Below are 21,982 nucleotides of genomic sequence, written 5' to 3'. Positions count from 1 at the left end.
ATGGTCTGTTCTGCTATATGTAGTCCATATCTCCCCTGTAGAATGTCCTCTATGGTCTGTTCTGCTATATGTAGTCCATATCTCCCCTGTAGAACGTCCTCTATGGTCTGTTCTGCTATATGTAGTCCATATCTCCCCTGTAGAATGTCCTCTATGGTCTGTTCTGCTATATGTAGTCCATATCTCCCCTGTAGAATGTCCTCTATGGTCTGTTCTGCTATATGTAGTCCATATCTCTGTAGAATGTCCTCTATGGTCTGTTCTGCTATATGTAGTCCATATCTCTGTAGAACGTCCTGTATGGTCTGTTCTGCTATATGTAGTCCATATCTCTGTAGAATGTCCTCTATGGTCTGTTCTGCTATATGTAGTCCATATCTCTGTAGAATGTCCTCTATGGTCTGTTCTGCTATATGTAGTCCATATCTCCCCCTGTAGAATGTCCTCTATGGTCTGTTCTGCTATATGTAGTCCATATCTCCCCTGTAGAATGTCCTCTATGGTCTGTTCTGCTATATGTAGTCCATATCTCTGTAGAATGTCCTCTATGGTCTGTTCTGCTATATGTAGTCCATATCTCTGTAGAACGTCCTCTATGGTCTGTTCTGCTATATGTAGTCCATATCTCCCCTGTAGAATGTCCTCTATGGTCTGTTCTGCTATATGTAGTCCATATCTCTGTAGAATGTCCTCTATGGTCTGTTCTGCTATATGTAGTCCATATCTCCCCCTGTAGAATGTCCTCTATGGTCTGTTCTGCTATATGTAGTCCATATCTCCCCTGTAGAATGTCCTCTATGGTCTGTTCTGCTATATGTAGTCCATATCTCTGTAGAATGTCCTCTATGGTCTGTTCTGCTATATGTAGTCCATATCTCCCCTGTAGAATGTCCTCTATGGTCTGTTCTGCTATATGTAGTCCATATCTCCCCTGTAGAACGTCCTCTATGGTCTGTTCTGCTTTATGTAGTCCATATCTCTGTAGAATGTCCTCTATGGTCTGTTCTGCTATATGTAGTCCATATCTCTGTAGAACGTCCTCTATGGTCTGTTCTGCTATATGTAGTCCATATCTCCCCTGTAGAATGTCCTCTATGGTCTGTTCTGCTATATGTAGTCCATATCTCTGTAGAATGTCCTCTATGGTCTGTTCTGCTATATGTAGTCCATATCTCTGTAGAATGTCCTCTATGGTCTGTTCTGCTATATGTAGTCCATATCTCTGTAGAATGTCCTCTATGGTCTGTTCTGCTATATGTAGTCCATATCTCCCCCTGTAGAATGTCCTCTATGGTCTGTTCTGCTATATGTAGTCCATATCTCTGTAGAATGTCCTCTATGGTCTGTTCTGCTATATGTAGTCCATATCTCCCCTGTAGAATGTCCTCTATGGTCTGTTCTGCTATATGTAGTCCATATCTCCCCTGTAGAATGTCCTCTATGGTCTGTTCTGCTATATGTAGTCCATATCTCTGTAGAATGTCCTCTATGGTCTGTTCTGCTATATGTAGTCCATATCTCTGTAGAATGTCCTCTATGGTCTGTTCTGCTATATGTAGTCCATATCTCTGTAGAATGTCCTCTATGGTCTGTTCTGCTATATGTAGTCCATATCTCCCCTGTAGAATGTCCTCTATGGTCTGTTCTGCTATATGTAGTCCATATCTCCCTGTAGAATGTCCTCTATGGTCTGTTCTGCTATATGTAGTCCATATCTCTGTAGAATGTCCTCTATGGTCTGTTCTGCTATATGTAGTCCATATCTCCCCTGTAGAATGTCCTCTATGGTCTGTTCTGCTATATGTAGTCCATATCTCCCCTGTAGAATGTCCTCTATGGTCTGTTCTGCTATATGTAGTCCATATCTCTGTAGAATGTCCTCTATGGTCTGTTCTGCTATATGTAGTCCATATCTCCCCTGTAGAATGTCCTCTATGGTCTGTTCTGCTATATGTAGTCCATATCTCTGTAGAATGTCCTCTATGGTCTGTTCTGCTATATGTAGTCCATATCTCCCTGTAGAACGTCCTCTATGGTCTGTTCTGCTATATGTAGTCCATATCTCTGTAGAATGTCCTCTATGGTCTGTTCTGCTATATGTAGTCCATATCCCCTGTAGAACGTCCTCTATGGTCTGTTCTGCTATATGTAGTCCATATCTCTGTAGAATGTCCTCTATGGTCTGTTCTGCTATATGTAGTCCATATCCCCTGTAGAATGTCCTCTATGGTCTGTTCTGCTATATGTAGTCCATATCTCTGTAGAACGTCCTCTATGGTCTGTTCTGCTATATGTAGTCCATATCTCCCCTGTAGAATGTCCTCTATGGTCTGTTCTGCTATATGTAGTCCATATCTCTGTAGAATGTCCTCTATGGTCTGTTCTGCTATATGTAGTCCATATCTCTGTAGAATGTCCTCTACGGTCTGTTCTGCTATATCTAGTCCATATCTCCCCTGTAGAATGTCCTCTATGGTCTGTTCTGCTATATGTAGTCCATATCTCCCCTGTAGAACGTCCTCTATGGTCTGTTCTGCTATATGTAGTCCATATCTCTGTAGAACGTCCTCTATGGTCTGTTCTGCTATATGTAGTCCATATCTCTGTAGAACGTCCTCTATGGTCTGTTCTGCTATATGTAGTCCATATCTCCCCTGTAGAACGTCCTCTATGGTCTGTTCTGCTATATGTAGTCCATATCTCTGTAGAACGTCCTCTATGGTCTGTTCTGCTATATGTAGTCCATATCTCTGTAGAACGTCCTCTATGGTCTGTTCTGCTATATGTAGTCCATATCTCCCCTGTAGAATGTCCTCTATGGTCTGTTCTGCTATATGTAGTCCATATCTCTGTAGAATGTCCTCTATGGTCTGTTCTGCTATATGTAGTCCATATCTCCCCTGTAGAACGTCCTCTATGGTCTGTTCTGCTATATGTAGTCCATATCTCCCCTGTAGAATGTCCTCTATGGTCTGTTCTGCTATATGTAGTCCATATCTCCCCTGTAGAATGTCCTCTATGGTCTGTTCTGCTATATCTAGTCCATATCTCCCCTGTAGAATGTCCTCTATGGTCTGTTCTGCTATATGTAGTCCATATCTCCCCTGTAGAACGTCCTCTATGGTCTGTTCTGCTATATGTAGTCCATATCTCCCCCTGTAGAACGTCCTCTATGGTCTGTTCTGCTATATGTAGTCCATATCTCTGTAGAATGTCCTCTATGGTCTGTTCTGCTATATGTAGTCCATATCTCTGTAGAATGTCCTCTATGGTCTGTTCTGCTATATGTAGTCCATATCTCTGTAGAATGTCCTCTATGGTCTGTTCTGCTATATGTAGTCCATATCTCTGTAGAATGTCCTCTATGGTCTGTTCTGCTATATGTAGTCCATATCTCTGTAGAATGTCCTCTATGGTCTGTTCTGCTATATGTAGTCCATATCTCCCCTGTAGAATGTCCTCTATGGTCTGTTCTGCTATATGTAGTCCATATCTCTGTAGAATGTCCTCTATGGTCTGTTCTGCTATATGTAGTCCATATCTCTGTAGAACGTCCTCTATGGTCTGTTCTCCTATATGTAGTCCATATCTCTGTAGAACGTCCTCTATGGTCTGTTCTGCTATATGTAGTCCATATCTCCCCTGTAGAACGTCCTCTATGGTCTGTTCTGCTATATGTAGTCCATATCTCTGTAGAATGTCCTCTATGGTCTGTTCTGCTATATGTAGTCCATATCTCCCCTGTAGAATGTCCTCTATGGTCTGTTCTGCTATATGTAGTCCATATCTACAGGGCCTTCAGAAAGTATTCATACCCCTGGACTTATTCCACATTGTATTGTGTTACAGCTTGAATTCAAAATGGATTCATTCTACACACAAATACCCTGTAATGACGAAGTGAAAACATGTTTTTAGACATTTTAGCAAATTGTTTGAAAATTAATTACAGAATTATCTAGTTTACATCAGTATCTCACACCCCTGAGTCAATTCATGTTAGAATCACCTTTTGGTAGCGATTTACAGCAGTGAGTCTTTCTGGGTAATTCTCCCGATTGGCACATATGTTTTTTTCTGTTGCTCATTAGATAAACTGACCTATTCCTCGTAGGGCTGGGCGATATGACGATATTTATATCGCGTGACGATTGGTAAAAACGTCGATCGTTTCATATTCTGCTCTGTCATTTTTATTTCGTTGTGTCGCAAATCACACTCTTTACGACAATATTTTTCCGTTCCATTGGACGTGCCGTGTGGAAGGAAATTTGCAACACAAACAAACATGGAGGAGAGCGAAGGTGACACAGAGCTCATACCTAACATAGGGGCTATGTACATTTCAGCTTTGCATTTTTATTAATTTGTAAAATTATTCTAAAAACATATTGTGTTTAAGGTCAGTGACACAATTTCAATTGAATCATTTTGGCGCCGCTCCAGAATCTCCCATAAGTGTTCAGTTGAGATCTGGTGACTGAGACGGCCATGGAATATGGTTTACATGGGTTTTCATGCTCATCAAACCATTCGGTGAACCTTCCTGTCTTGTGGATGGGAGGGGGGGCATTGGCATCCTATGGGGCCTTACCCACGGTACCCAAAATAACATACATGACCCTAAGCATGATGGGATGTTAATTGCTTAATGAACTCATGAATCACACCTGTGTGGAAGCACATGCTTTCAATATACTTTGTATCCTTCATTTACATTTTACATTTACATTTTAGTCATTTAGCAGACGCTCTTATCCAGAGCGACTTACAGTAGTGAATGCATACATTTCATTTCATTTCATGCATTTTTTTGTACTGGCCCCCCGTGGGAATCGAACCCACAACACTGGCGTTGCACACACCATGCTCTACCAACTGAGCCAAGAGTTTCCGTTTTATTTTGGGCAGTTACCTGAGTGTTCTGCTCTACTCTCTCCTCTCCCCTGGCTGTAGGTATCTGATGTACACTCTGGACCAGTACGTGAGAGTGATTATACGGTAGTGTACTTCCACCATGGTCTCCGCAGCAACAACAAGCCCTCACTACACTGGCTACGAAACGCATACAGAGAATTTGACAGGAAGTAAGTCACCCTGATCTCTCTAACCTACGACTTTTCAAGCCCTCTCAAACAAAATATAACTCGATATGAGCCAGTTTTTCCAGAATTATGTTTACTGTGTGTGTGTGTGTGTGTGTGTGTGTGTGTGTGTGTGTGTGTGTGTGTGTGTGTGTGTGTGTGTGTGTGTGTGTGTGTGTGTGTGTGTGTGTGTGTGTGTGTGTGTGTGTGTGTGTGTGTGTCCAATGTATTTCCTGACAGGTACAAGAAGAACCTGAAAGCCCTCTATGTCGTCCATCCTACTAACTTTATCAGAATCATCTGGAATATATTCCAACCACTCATCAGGTATGGTGCCCAGTCATCATTCTACAGTAAAGCTCTAGAATACAGTATATTCCAACCACTCATCAGGTATGGTGCCCAGTCATCATTCTACAGTAAAGATCTAGAATACAGTATATTCCCACCACTCATCAGGTATGGTGCCCAGTCATCATTCTACAGTAAAGCTCTAGAATACAGTATATTCCAACCACTCATCAGGTATGGTGCCCAGTCATCATTCTACAGTAAAGATCTAGAATACAGTATATTCCCACCACTCATCAGGTATGGTGCCCAGTCATCATTCTACAGTAAAGCTCTAGAATACAGTATATTCCCACCACTCATCAGGTATGGTGCCCAGTCATCATTCTACAGTAAAGCTCTAGAATACAGTATATTCCAACCACTCATCAGGTATGGTGCCCAGTCATCATTCTACAGTAAAGCTCTAGAATACAGTATATTCCCACCACTCATCAGGTATGGTGCCCAGTCATCATTCTACAGTAAAGCTCTAGAATACAGTATATTCCCACCACTCATCAGGTATGGTGCCCAGTCATCATTCTACAGTAAAGCTCTAGAATACAGTATATTCCCACCACTCATCAGGTATGGTGCCCAGTCATCATTCTACAGTAAAGCTCTAGAATACAGTATATTCCCACCACTCATCAGGTATGGTGCCCAGTCATCATTCTACAGTAAAGCTCTAGAATACAGTATATTCCCACCACTCATCAGGTATGGTGCCCAGTCATCATTCTACAGTAAAGCTCTAGAATACAGTATATTCCCACCACTCATCAGGTATGGTGCCCAGTCATCATTCTACAGTAAAGCTCTAGAATACAGTATATTCCAACCACTCATCAGGTATGGTGCCCAGTCATCATTCTACAGTAAAGCTCTAGAATACAGTATATTCCAACCACTCATCAGGTATGGTGCCCAGTCATCATTCTACAGTAAAGATCTAGAATACAGTATATTCCCACCACTCATCAGGTATGGTGCCCAGTCATCATTCTACAGTAAAGATCTAGAATACAGTATATTCCCACCACTCATCAGGTATGGTGCCCAGTCATCATTCTACAGTAAAGCTCTAGAATACAGTATATTCCCACCACTCATCAGGTATGGTGCCCAGTCATCATTCTACAGTAAAGTTGCCGTTCAGGCCTGTACTGTACATCTCTAAGTCTCGTCTCCACAACAGTATTCATGGCTATGAAAGACGTTTGTCATATTGACTGACCTTTCCAACATTCTGTTCTTCCTGTTTTTTTAGTCACAAGTTTGGTAAGAAGCTGACCTATGTGAACTACCTGGCTGAGCTCAGAGATCACCTGAGCTGGGATCAGCTCATCATCCCACCTGATGTCCTCAGGTAGGTTACACCTCTATACCACTACCTTAACCCTGACCTTAACCCTAACTACCTGCTTTAACCCTAACTACCTGACCTTCACCCTAACTACCTGACCTTCACCCTAACTACCTGATCTTCACCCTAACTCACCTGACCTTCACCCTAACTACCTGACCTTCACCCTAACTACCTGACCTTCACCCTAACTACCTGACCCTTACCCTGACCTTAGCCCTAACTACCTGGCCTTAACCCTAACTACCTGACCTTAACCCTGACCTTAACCCTGACCCCTGACCTTAACCCTAACTACCTGACCTTAACCTAACTACCTGACCTTACCCTGACCCCCTGACCCTAACCCTAACTACCTGACCTTAACCCTAACTACCTGGCCTTAACCCTAACTACCTGACCTTAACCCTGACCCCTGACCTTAACCCTAACTACCTGACCTTCACCCTAACTACCTGACCTTACCCCTGACCCCTGACCTTATCCCCTAACTACCTGACCTTAACCCTAACTACCTGGCCTTAACCCTAACTACCTGACCTTAACCCTGACCCATGACCTTAACCCTAACTACCTGACCTTAACCTAACTACCTGGCTGAGCTCAGAGATCACCTGAGCTGGGATCAGCTCATCATCCCACCTGATGTCCTCAGGTAGGTTACACCTCTATACCACTACCTTAACCCCTGACCCCTGACCTTTAACCCTGACCCCCTGACCTTAACCCTAACTACCTGACCTTAACCCTAACTACCTGACCTTAACCCTAACTACCTGACCTTAACCCTAACTACCTGACCCCTTCACCCTAACTCCCTGACCTTCACCCAAACTCCTGACCTTCACCCGAACTCCCTGACCTTAACCCTAACTACCTGACCTTCTCCCTAACTACCTGACCTTCACCCTAACTACCTGACCTTCACCCTAACTACCTGACCTTCACCCTAACTACCTGACCTTCTCCCCTAACTACCTGAGCCTTCACCCTAACTACCTGACCTTCACCCTAACTACCTGACCTTCACCCTAACTACCTGACCTTCTCCCTAACTACCTGACCTTCACCCTAACTCCCTGACCTTCACCCTAACTACCTGGCCTTAACCCTAACTAACTACCTGGCCTTAACCCTAACTAACTACCTGACCTCCCTAACTACCTGGCCTTAACCCTAACTACCTGGCCTTAACCCTAACTACCTGACCTTAACCCTGACCTTAACCCTGTAGGTACTGTACTGTATTCATGTATCCAACCAGCCACGGAGGTACTGTACTGTATTCATGTAACATACAGTTGAAGTCGGAAGTTTACATACACCTTAGCCAAATACATTTAAACTCAGTTTTTCACAATTCCTGACATTTAATCCTAGTAAAAATTCCCTGTCTTAGGTCAGTTAGGATCACCACTTTATTTTAAGAATGTGAAACGTCAGAATAATAGTAGAGAGAATGATTTATTTCAGCTTTTATTTCTTTCATCACATTCCCAGTGGGTCAGACGTTTACATACACTCAATTAATATTTGGTAGCATTGCCTTTAAATTGTTTAACTTGGGTCAAATGTTTTGGGTAGCCTTCCACAGGCTTCCCACAAAACGTTGGGTGAATTTTTGGCCCATTCCTCTTGACAGAGCTGGCGTAACTGAGTCAGGTTTGTAGGCCTCCTTGCTTTCGCACATGCTTTTTCAGTTCTGCCCACAAATTTTCCACAGGTTTGAGGTCAGGGCTTTGTGATGGCCACTCCAATACCTTGACTTTGTTGTCCGTAAGCCATTTTGCCATAACTTTGGAAGTATGCTTGCGGTTATTGTCCATTTGGAAGACGCATTTGCGACCAAGCTTTAACTTCCTGACTGATGTCTTGAGATGTTGCTTCAATATATCCACACATACTTTTCCTTCCTCATGATGCCATCTATTTTGTGAAGTGCACCAGTCCCTCCTGCAGCAAAGCACCCCCACAACATGATGCTGCCACCCCCCGTGCTTCACGGTTGGGATGGTGTTCTTTGGCTTGCAAGCCTCCCCTTTTCCTCCAAACATAACGATGGTCATTATGGCTAAACAGTTCTATTTTTTGTTTCATCAGACCAGAGGACATTTCTCCAAAAAGTATGATCTTTGTCCCTATGTGCAGTTGCAAACCGTAGTCTGGCTTTTTATGGTGGTTTTGGAGCAGTGGCTTCTTTCTTGCTGAGCGGCCTTTCAGGTAATGTCGATATAGGACTCGTTTTACTGTGGATATAGATACTTTTGTACCTGTTTCCTCCAGCATCTTCACAAGGTCCTTTGCTGTTGTTCTGGGATTGATTTGCACTTTTCCCACCAAAGTACATTCATCTCTAGGAGACAGAACGCGTCTCCTTCCTGAGCGGTATGACGGCTGCGTGGTCCCATGGTGTTTATACTTGCGTACTACTGTTTGTACAGATGAACATGGTACCTTCAGGCGTTTGGAAATTGCTCCCAAGGATGAACCAGACTTGTGGAGGTCAAATCTTTTTTCTTCCTGAGATCTTGGCTGATTTCTTTTGATTTTCCCATGATGTCAAGCAAAGAGGCACTGCGTTTGAAGGTTGACCTTGAAATACATCCACAGGTACACCTCCAATTGACTCAAATTATGTCAATTAGCCTATCAGAAGCTTCTAAAGCCATGACATCATTTTCTGGAATTTTCCGAGCTGTTTAAAGGCACAGTCAACTTAGTGTATGTAAACTTCTGCCCCACTGGAATTATGATACAGTGAATTATAAGTGAAATAATCTGTCTGTAAACAATTGTTGGAAAGATGACTTGTGTCATGCAGAAAGTAGATATCCTAACCGACTTGCCAAAACTATAGTTTGTTGACAAGTCATTTGTGGAGTGGTTGAAAAAACAAGTTTTAATGACTCCAACCTAAGTGGATGTAAACTTCCCGACTTCAACTTTATATGACCATGTATTTACTACAGGCATGACGAGAGGCTGCAGGCGGCCCAGAAGGGGAGGTCCGCACCCTCATCTAAGACTCCTCCCCCAGACCTCCCCTGCCCACTCAGCAGTTTGGAGTCAGCCTGCAATAGTGAGTATTTAGCCGAGTCCCCTTTAATCGTCCCCAACCCCCCCCCCAGCCGCTCCATATTTCCACCATGGTGATGCCAACTAATATGATGTACCAACACTGCAAGCCGACTGAACTAGACGTGTTCTGTTTCCAGTATTGGTGAGAAGAACCAGGGTGTTATGATCCCTCCTGTGATGTCCCAGACTGTGTCTTATCTCAAAGACAAAGGTAAGAAGCTAGGAGCTGTCTGGTAGGACCTGTCTGGTAGGACCTTGGATCAGGTACAGGACCTCCTACAGTAATAGTTGAGGTAGGACCTTGGATCAGGTACAGGACCTCTACAGTAATAGTTGAGGTAGGAGCTGTCTGGTAGGACCTTGGATCAGGTACAGGTCCTCTACAGTAATAGTTGAGGTAGGAGCTGTCTGGTAGGACCTTGGATCAGGTACAGGTCCTCTACAGTAATAGTTGAGGTAGGAGCTGTCTGGTAGGACCTTGGATCAGGTACAGGACCTCTACAGTAATAGTTGAGGTAGGAGCTGTCTGGTAGGACCTTGGATCAGGTACAGGTCCTCTACAGTAATAGTTGAGGTAGGAGCTGTCTGGTAGGACCTTGGATCAGGTACAGGTCCTCTACAGTAATAGTTGAGGTAGGAGCTGTCTGGTAGGACCTTGGATCAGGTACAGGTCCTCTACAGTAATAGTTGAGGTAGGAGCTGTCTGAGTAGGACCTTGGATCAGGTACAGGACCTCTACAGTAATAGTTGAGGTAGGAGCTGTCTGGTAGGACCTTGGATCAGGTACAGGACCTCTACAGTAATAGTTGAGGTAGGAGCTGTCTGGTAGGACCTTGGATCAGGTACAGGACCTCTACAGTAATAGTTGAGGTAGGAGCTGTCTGGTAGGACCTTGGATCAGGTACAGGACCTCTACAGTAATAGTTGAGGTAGGAGCTGTCTGGTAGGACCTTGGATCAGGTACAGGACCTCTACAGTAATAGTTGAGGTAGGAGCTGTCTGGTAGGACCTTGGATCAGGTACAGGACCTCTACAGTAATAGTTGAGGTAGGAGCTGTCTGGTAGGACCTTGGATCAGGTACAGGACCTCTACAGTAATAGCTGTTGAAGCCTTTCACTCCCCTCCCACCTCTCCTCAGGCCTCCAGACAGAAGGTATGTTCAGGAGGGTCCGCTCGTGTTCAGCTCATCAAGGACGTCCAGAAGCTCTACAACCAGGGTGAGATGGAACCACTATAACATCCATAATAACCTTTATAACATCCATAATAACCTTTATAACCTCTATTAGCTCTTTAACCAGAGGAGATGGAACCTCTATAACATTCATAATAACCTTTATAACCTCCTATTAGCTCTACAACCAGGGTGAGATGGGAGCTCTCTAACACCCATAATAACCTTTATAACCTCTATTAGCTCTTTAACCAGAGGGAGATGGAACCTCTATAACATCCATAATAACCTTTATAACCTCTATTAGCTCTACAACCAGGGTGAGATGGAGCCTCTATAACATCCATAATCCCCCCCAGAGCTGCAGCAGGCTGAGTTTCCATGAGTCAAACCCCTTTGTCTGAGAACATGTAGAATCAATCAACCACATACTAGATACTGTACAGAGAGAGATTTGTAGAAAACATGACAATTGTAACAATCAATAATTCAATTTCAATACTTTTGAATGTAGCATTTGCGTCAGGGTTGTCCATGGAATCGTTTTACTCTGGACTCAGATAGACTTCCTGTGTGCTCAGTATTCATAATGAAGTTCGATGGTCACCATCAGTCAGAGGATGAATTTGTGGTCCAGGTTTTTAGCTGCTCAGTTAGTCTGTTATCCGGTCTCTGTCTCTCTTCCTCAGGGGAAGCTCAGTTAGTCTGTTATCAGGTCTCTGTCTCTCTCTTCCTCAGGGGAAGCTCAGTTAGTCGGTTATCAGGTCTCTGTATAGCTGGTCTATGTGCAGAAAGAAGAGTACAACTCTCTGTCTCTCTTCCTCGGGGAAGCTCAGTCTGTTATCAGGTCTCTGTCTCTCTCTTCCTCAGGGGAGCTCAGTCTGTTATCAGGTCTCTGTCTCTCTTCCTCAGGGAAGCTCAGTTAGTCTGTTATCAGGTCTCTGTCTCTCTCTTCCTCAGGAAGCTCAGTTAGTCTGTTATCAGGTCTCTGTCTCTCTCTTTCCTCAGGGGAAGCTCAGTTAGTCTGTTATCAGGTCTCTGTCTCTCTCTTCCTCAGGGAAGCTCAGTTAGTCTGTTATCAGGTCTCTGTCTCTCCTCCTCAGGGAAGCTCAGTTAGTCTGTTATCAGGTCTCTGTCTCTCTCTTCCTCAGGGAAGCTCAGTTAGTCTGTTATCAGGTCTCTGTCTCTCTCTCCTCCTCAGGGAAGCTCAGTTAGTCTGTTATCAGGTCTCTGTCTCTCCTCCTCAGGGGAAGCTCAGTTAGTCTGTTATCAGGTCTCTGTCTCTCTCTTCCTCAGGGGAAGCTCCAAGTTAGTCTGTTATCAGGTCTCTGTCTCTCCTCCTCAGGGAAGCCAGTGGTGTTTGAGCAGTATGGAGACATCCATGTGCCTGCTGTCATCCTGAAGACCTTCCTCAGAGAGCTTCCTGAACCCCTGCTCACCTTCGCCCTCTACCACCAGATACAGGACATCGTCCGTGAGTACATGTGCCTGCCGAGGCTTTTTTAGCTCTGCAGGCTAACACACCTGTTGTAACACACTGTTGTAACACACTGTTGTAACACACTGTTGTAACACACTGTTGTAACACACTGTTGTAACACACTGTTGTAACTTCCACTGTTGTGACCCACTGTTGTAACACACTGTTGTAACACACTGTTGTGACACACTGTTGTGACCCACTGTTGTAACACACTGTTGTAACACACTGTTGTGACACACTGTTGTGACCCACTGTTGTGACCCACTGTTGTAACACACTGTTGTGACCCACTGTTGTGACACACTGTTGTAACACACTGTTGTAACACACTGTTGTAACTACACTGTTGGAACACACTGTTGAACACACTGTTGTAACACACTGTTGTGACACACTGTTGTGACACACTGTTGTGACACACTGTTGAACACACTGTTGTAACACACCGTTGAACACACTGTTGTAACACACTGTTGAACACACTGTTGTAACACACTGTTGGAACACACTGTTGGAACACACTGTTGAACACACTGTTGTAACACACTGTTGGAACACACTGTTGTAACACACTGTTGTAACACACTGTTGTGACACACTGTTGTAACACACTGTTGTAACACACTGTTGTAACACACTGTTGTGACCCACTGTTGTAACACACTGTTGTAACACACTGTTGTAACACACTGTTGAACACACTGTTGTAACACACTGTTGAACACACTGTTGAACACACTGTTGTAACACACTGTTGTAACACACTGTTGTAACACACTGTTGTGACACACTGTTGGGACACACTGTTGGAACACACTGTTGTAACACACTGTTGTGACACACTGTTGTAACACACTGTTGAACACACTGTTGTAACACACTGTTGAACACCACTGTTGTGACACACTGTTGTGACCGCTGTTGTGACCCACTGTTGTAACACACTGTTGTAACACACTGTTGTAACACACTGTTGAACACACTGTTGTAACACACTGTTGAACACACTGTTGTAACACACTGTTGAACACACTGTTGTAACACACTGTTGTAACACACTGTTGTAACACACTGTTGTGACACACTGTTGTAACACACTGTTGTAACACACTGTTGTAACACACTGTTGTAACACACTGTTGGAACACACTGTTGGAACACACTGTTGGAACACACTGTTGTAACACACTGTTGTAACACACTGTTGTAACACACTGTTGGACACACTGTTGTGACACAACTGTTGTGACACACTGTTGTAACACACTGTTGGACACACTGTTGTAACACACTGTTGAACACACTGTTGAACACACTGTTGTAACACACACTGTTGTAACACACTGTTGCAACACACTGTTGTGACATACTGTTGTGACACACTGTTGTAACACACTGTTGAACACACTGTTGTAACACACTGTTGAACACACTGTTGTAACACACTGTTGTAACACACATGTTGTGACCTAATGTTGTAACACATGTTGTAACACACTGTTGTAACACGTTGTAACACACTGTTGTAACACATTGTTGAACACACTGTTATAACACACATGTTGAACACACTGTTGTAACACACTGTTGTAACACACTGTTGTAACACACTGTTGTGACACACTGTTGTAACACACTGTTGAACACACTGTTGAACACACTGTTGGAACACACTGTTGTAACACACTGTTGTAACACACTGTTGTGACCCACTGTTGTGACCCACTGTTGTACACACTGTTGTGACACACTGTTGTAACACACCGTTGCAACACACTGTTGTAACACACTGTTGTAACACACTGTTGGAACACACTGTTGAACACACTGTTGTAACACACTGTTGTAACACACTGTTGGACACACTGTTGAACACACTGTTGAACACACTGTTGAACACACTGTTGTAACACACTGTAACACACACTGTTGTGACACACTGTTGTGACACACTGTTGTGACACACTGTTGTTACAACACTGTTGAACACACTGTTGAACACACTGTTGTAACACACTGTTGTAACACACTGTTGTAACACACTGTTTCATGTGACACACTGTTGTAACACACTGTTGTAACACACTGTTGCCGGGAAACAAACTGTTGGAACACACTGTTGGAACACACTGTTGGAACACACTGTTGTAACACACTGTTGTAACATACTGTTGGACACACTGTTGCTGACACACTGTTGTGACACACTGTTGTAACACACTGTTGTAACACACTGTTGGACACACTGTTGAACACACTGTTGAACACACTGTTGTAACACACTGTTGTAACACACTGTTGTAACACACTGTTGTGACACACTGTTGCGACACACTGTTGTAACACACTGTTGAACACACTGGGTTAGTAACACACTGTTGAACACACTGTTGTAAACACACTGTTGTAACACACTGTTGTGATCCACTGTTGTAACACACTGTTGTAACACACACTGTTGAACTTACACTGTTGTAACACACTGTTGTAACTACACTGTTGCAACACACTGTTGTAACACACTGTTGAACACACTGTTATAACACACTGTTGAACACACTGTTGTAACACACTGTTGTAACACACTGTTGTGACACACTGTTGTAACACACTGTTGGAACACACTGTTGAACACACTGTTGGAACACACTGCTGTAACACACTGTTGTAACACACTGTTGTGACCCATTGTTGTGACCCACTGTTGTGACACACTGTTGTGACACACTGTTGTAACACACTGTTGTAACACACTGTTGTAACACACTGTTGGAACACACTGTTGGAACACACTGTTGAACACACTGTTGTAACACACTGTTGAACACACTGTTGGACACACTGTTGAACACACTGTTGAACACACTGTTGTAACACACTGTTGTAACACACTGTTGTAACACACTGTTGTAACACACTGTTGTGACACACTGTTGTGACACACTGTTGTGACACTGTTGTGACACACTGTTGCAACACACTGCTTTGAACACACTGTTGAACACACTGTTGTAACACACTGTTGTAACACACTGTTGGAACACACTGTTGAACACACTGTTGGCACACACTCGTTGGACACACTGTTGTAACACACTGTTGTAACACACTGTTGTAACACACTGTTGAACACACTGTTGGAACACACTGTTGGACACACTGCTTGGACACACTGTTGAACACACTGTTGTAACACGCACTGTTGTAACACACTGTTGGAACACACTGTTTGGGAACACATCGTTGGAACACACTGTGGAACACACTGTTGAACACACTGTTGTAACAACTGTTGTAACTACACTGTTGTAACACACTGTTGTAACACACTGTTGTAACACACTGTTACAACACACTGTTGAACACACTGTTGGACACACTGTTGGAACACACTGTTGGAACACACTGTTGGATCACACTGTTGAACACACTGTTGAACACACTGTTGTAACACACTGTTGAACACACTGTTGGACACACTGTTGGAACACACTGTTGGAACACACTGTTGGAACACACTGTTGGAACACACTGTTGGAACACACTGTTGGAACACACTGTTGGAACACACTGTTGAACACACTGTTGGAACACACTGTTGTGAGAGACGGGTCCAAAATATTCCGTTTTCTAGAGAGCTCCGTCAGCATCGTTCACACGCCCTCTTAAGCCTTAGCTCCACCCATCTCTTTAAATGTCACATCTCGACGGCTCTCGTTGTCGCATACGGCTCTCGTTGTCGACGTCGGCGTCTCGTTGTCGCATTTACTGCTCTCTCTCTCTATCGTTATCGACGGCTCTCTCTGTTGAGAGAGACCGTGATCGAAATGGTCGGTGATTTGTTTATTTTCTTGGCTTTCTGAAGATTTTAGAAAAGGCAGGGCAGGGGTGGATATAGGTCTATAACAGTTTGGTCTAGAGTGTCTCCTTGCTGAAGAGGGGGGGGATGACCGCTGCAGCTTTCAATCTTTGGGGATCTCAGATGATACGAAAAAGAGATTGAACAGGCTAGTAATAGGGATTGCAACAATATCGGCGGATACATTTAGAAAGAGAGGGTCCAGATTGTCTAGCCCGGCTGTTTTGTAGGGATCCAGGTTTTGCAGCTCTTTCAGAACATCAGCTATCTAGATTTGGGTGAAGGAGAAGGGGGGGGAAGGGGGCTTGGGCAAGTTTCTCAAGCGGGAGATGCAGAGCTGTTGGCCAGGGGTTGGGGGTAGCCAGTGGGAAAGCAATTGCCAGCCGTGAGAAAAATTCTTATTGGAAATCATCGATTATCGTAGATTTATCAGTGGTAACAGTGTTTCCTATCCTCAGTGCAGTGGGCAGCTGGGAGGAGGTGCTCTTATTCTCCATGGACTTTACAGGGTCCCAAAACTTTTTGGAGTTTATGCTACAGCATGCACATTTCTGTTTGAAAAAGCTAGCCTTAGCTTTCCTAACTGACTGTGATATTTGTTCCTAACTTCCTGGGAAAGTTGCATACTCGCGGGGGCTATTCGTTGCTAATTCAGTACGCCTACAGGATGTTTTTGTGCTGGTCGAGGGCAGTCTGGGCGAATTGGGTCACATATGAAACCGACCGTGGTGACCCAGTCTATCTGAACTGAAAAAGAGAACCTCAACATGCATTGTAATGTGTGACATGCAGCTTGTTGTTTCCAGGAGTGGAGAGCAGCCTACGAGTGACCACCTGTAAACACATCCTAGAGAGTCTACCAGAACACGAAACTACATGGTGTTGGAAGTACCTGCTCTGTTTCCTGAACATGGTAACAGCACCGCACGTGCGCAACGCACAACACCGCACCGGCAACACACAACGTAAACACCACACCGTACGGAAACACACCACACCGCACGGCAACACACGGCAACACACCCACACCGTACGGAAACACACCACACCGTACGGCAACACACGGCAACACACCACACCGCACGACACGCATACCGCCGCACGCAACAACGCAACACACCACACCGTCACGGAAACACACCACACCGCACGCAACACACCGCCAAACACAAACGCTGCAACGGAAACACACCACAGCAGCCGGCCAACACACCGCAACACACCGGCAACACCGCACTGCAACACACAACTACCGCCGGCAACACACAACACCGCACCGCGCAACCACACAACGTAACACACCACACCGTACGAACCACACCACACCGCACGGCAACACACCGCAACAACATAACGCTGCACGGAAACACACAACGCCGCACGGCAACACACACGCGCATGGCAACACACCGCAACAGACAACACCGCACGGCCAACACACAACACCGACGGCAACACACAACACCGCACGGCAACACACCGCAACACCACCACAACACCAACACGGCGACGCACAACACACAACACCGCATGACGCAGCACACGGTAACACCTACGACACCGCACGGCAACACACAACACCGCACGGCAACACACCACACATGACACATAACGCTGCACGGAAACACACAACGCCGCCACGGCAACACACCACGCCGCATGGCAACACACCGCAACAGACAACACCGCCCGCAAACACACAACACCGCCGGCAACACACAACACCGCACAGCAACACAACCGCAACACACCGCAACACACAACGCTGCACGGAAAACACACCGCACGGGCGACACACCATGCCGCACGGCAACCACACCACGCCACTCACGGCAACACACCACGGCAACACACAACACCGCAACAGACAACACCGCAACACACATTTACATTTTACATTTTAGTCTATTTAGCAGACGCCTTATCCAGAAGCGACTTACAGTAAGTAGTGAATGCATACATTTCACTACAGTTTTTTTTTTTTTTTTTTTTTTTAAATCATCATTATTTTTCTCCGTACTGGTCCCCCCCGTGGGACTCGAACCTACAACCCCTGGCGACGTTGCCAAACACCATGCTCTACCAACTGAGCCACACGGGACTACACACGACACCGCACGGCAACACCGCACGGCAACACCGCCGGCAACACACGGCAACATAGTGCTGAAGTACCGCTCTGCTTCCCCCTCCTTCCGATCAGAACCACGTCATTAAACAGAACACACCATTATCCTTCTATCGGGCTGCCCGGCTTGATGTTCTGGCCCGTCTCCACAATACAACCCAGCTGCCAAAACATCTCGCTTTGGTCCTTCATATGAAGACAGTCCTCTTAACACAATGTAATGTTCTTAAAATACAACATCTCAAAGCCCACTGAATAAATATTACTGAAAATGCCTGTTTTTTTAGGGGGAGGCTGGGAAATCAAAATGCACAGCGAAATGAATGCCGTAGATCCGTTTTAGGACAAAAACAAAAAACGGACCACTAGCAACAATATTCCACTGTTCGTAAGTAAAAAATCAAACCCACTTCCCTCTGTCCCGTGTGAAATCTGAGCTTTCAATTGTGGTAGAAACCTCTTCTCCGAATCCAACCCACAAGGCCTCAGACAGAAGACTGCACGTGTGTCCCAAAACAGCACCCTGGCCCCTATATAGTGCACTACTTTTAACCAGGAGCCGTAGGGAATAGGGAGCCATTTTGGGATGAGGGCTTGCTCTGGATCCAGATCGTAAAGACTCCCAGGCTATGTATAAAGTTCCCCGTAGACAGAATAATGCTGAGCATCACTCTCTGAGACTTTACATTCACTTTGCATGGTGATGTTAATATAATGCTGCTTGTCTGCAATCCTCGCAGGTTAATATGGGGAGACTGTATTAGACTGTATCATCTAGCTGAGATCTCTCCTGGGTGACCGGGCTGATGGGAGACTGCGTTACCAGACCGGGCTGATGGGGAGACTGGTTACCAGACCGGCTGGGATGGGAGACTGGGTTACCAGACCGGCTGACGTGGGAGACCGAGTTACCAGACCGGGCTGATGGGAGACTGGGTTACCAGACCGGCTGACGTGGGGCACTGGGCTACCAGACCGGGCTGACGGGGGAGACTGGGTTACCGGACCGGGCTGGACGGGGAGACTGCACAACAGGACCGGGGCTGATGTGGGGAGACTGGTTACCAGACCGCTGATGGGGAGACTGGCTACCACACCGGGCTGACGGGGGAGACTGCGTTACCAGACCGGGCTGACGGGGAGACTGGGTTACCGTGGGACCGGGGCTGGCGGGGAGACCGGTTACCAGACCGGGCTGACGTGGGGAGACTGGGTTACCAGACCGGCTGACGGGGAGACTCCGGGTTACCAGACCGGCTGACGTGGGGAGACTGGTTAGGCCAGACCGGGCTGGACGTGGGGAGACTGGTTACCAGACCGGGCTGGACGTGGGGAGACTGGTTACCAGACCGGGCTGATGGGAGACTGCGCCCAGACCGGGCTGATGGGAGACTGGTTACCAGACCGGGCTGATGGGGGAGACTGGTTACCAGACCGGGCTGATGGGGAGACTGGTTACCAGACCGAGCTGATGGGAGACTGGTTACCAGAACCGGGCTGATGGGGAGACGGTTACCAGGACCGGGCTGATGGGAGACTGGGTTACCAGACCGAGCTGATGGGAGACTGGTTACCAGGACCGGGCTGATGGGGAGACTGGGTTACCAGACCGGGCTGATGGGAGAGACTGGTTGACCGGGCTGATGGGGAGACTGGTTACCAGGACCGGGCTGATGGGGGGAGACTGGTTACCAGGACCGGGCTGATGGGAGACTGGTTACCAGACCGGGCTGATGGGGAAGACTGGTTACCAGACCGGGCTGATGGGGGAGACTCGAGTTTACCAGACCGGGCTGATGGGGGGAGACTGGTTACCAGACCGGCTGATGGGAGACTGGTTACCAGGACCGGGCTGATGGGAGACTGGTTACCAGACCGGGCTGACTGGGGAGACTGGTGTACCAGACCGGGCTGATGGGGAGACTGTTACCAGGACCGGGCTGATGGGGGGAGACTGGTTACGAGACCGGGCTGATGGGAGAGACTGGTTACCAGACCGGGCTGATGGGGAGACTGGTTACCAGACCGGGCTGATGGGGAGGCTGTTAAAGGGCTTTTTTGTGGATTAGCAGGCTTCTGTTCCACCATGTACTGTGTCAAACCAATAGAGTAAAATACATTCCTGGAATAACAGGTCTTCTGTTGTCATACAGATCATAATAGGATGTTGCCATTTTTATATGTGGACTAGGTTGAATGGCTGGCAGTCTGTTTAGTCCTTGATCGCTGTAAACTTACTTTCTCTCTCTCTCTCTCTCCCTCTTCTCCTCCCTTCCTCCCTCCTCCAGGTCTCTCCAGCAGAGTATCGTCAACAAGATGTCTCCCTCCAACCTGGCTTCTGTGTGTTTGGTGTCCAATCTGTCCTGGCCTTCTCCAGGGTTCTGTCTCTCTGACATCTCTAACGCCTCGCTCAACATCTTCACTGAGATCCCCCTTATAGAACATTATCATACAGTCTTCAGCTCCCGCTGCTCACAAGCAGAGGTACTATTTCGGGGCTCCTGGATACCAGCCCTGATACCTGCCCTGATACCTGCCCTGGTGCTCAGCCCTGGTACCAGCCCTGGAATGCCTGCCCTGATACCAGCCCCCTGATACCTGCTCCTGATACCTGCCCTGATACCTGCCCTGATACCAGCCCTGATACTGCCCTGATACCTCTCCTGATACCAGCCCTCTGATACCTGCTCTGATACCAGCCCTGGTACCAGCCCTGGATACCTGCTCCTGATACCAGCCCTGATACCTGAACTCTGATACCAGCCCTGATACCTGCCCTGGATACCAGCCCTGATACACTCGCCCTGATACGCCATACAATCCGCCTGATACCCCCTGTTCCCGGCAGCCTGATACCCGTCCGATACCCGCCCTGATACCTGCCCTGATACCTGCCCTCTGATACCAGCCCCGATACCTGCCCTGATACCTGCTCCCTGATACCAGCCCCTGATACCTGCTCTGATACCAGCCCTGATACCTCGCCCTGATCCACCCTGCCTGCCCCTGATACCCGCCTAACCCCCTGATACCCGCCTGATACCCGCCCTGATACCCGCCCCTGGATACCCGCCCTGATACCCGCCTCCCGATACCAGCCCTGATACCCGCCTGATACCCGATACCCGCCCTGATACCGGCTCTGATACCGGCCCTGATACCCGCCCTGATACCAGCCCCCCGATACCCGCCCTGATACCAGGCACACCAATCCACCGCCCGGACAGGCTCGCCACCTGTACAGCCAGACACCTTGCTACTCAACCCAACAAAACGGACACGCTTGTGATTGCCTCCTGGGATGACCTGTTTTGAAGAATGTCCCGACCACCTGTTTGCTCCACGAGACAAGATGGCTCCCAGAATCAGTTCCTTTTCCTTTTCTCCCGTGACATAATCCAGTTTGTTTTTCTACCATTACACGGACATGTTGTTGCAGTGTCATGTACACATTTAAAGTTAGGCGGTTAAATAAA

The 21,982-nt window shown here is 46.4% G+C and overlaps 1 pseudogene; it reads left to right on the top strand.

Moving 5' to 3' along the window:
• LOC123732788 (rho GTPase-activating protein 8-like) overlaps window positions 1-21,101 on the top strand; it is a 76,770-nt pseudogene extending 55,669 nt beyond the window's left edge.
• Window positions 21,102-21,982: the final 881 nt, after the last annotated feature.

Source organism: Salmo salar, unplaced genomic scaffold (genome assembly GCF_905237065.1).
Source record: "Salmo salar unplaced genomic scaffold, Ssal_v3.1, whole genome shotgun sequence".
Lineage (NCBI taxonomy): Eukaryota > Metazoa > Chordata > Actinopteri > Salmoniformes > Salmonidae > Salmo > Salmo salar.
This window is presented reverse-complemented; position numbering and strand designations above follow the sequence as displayed.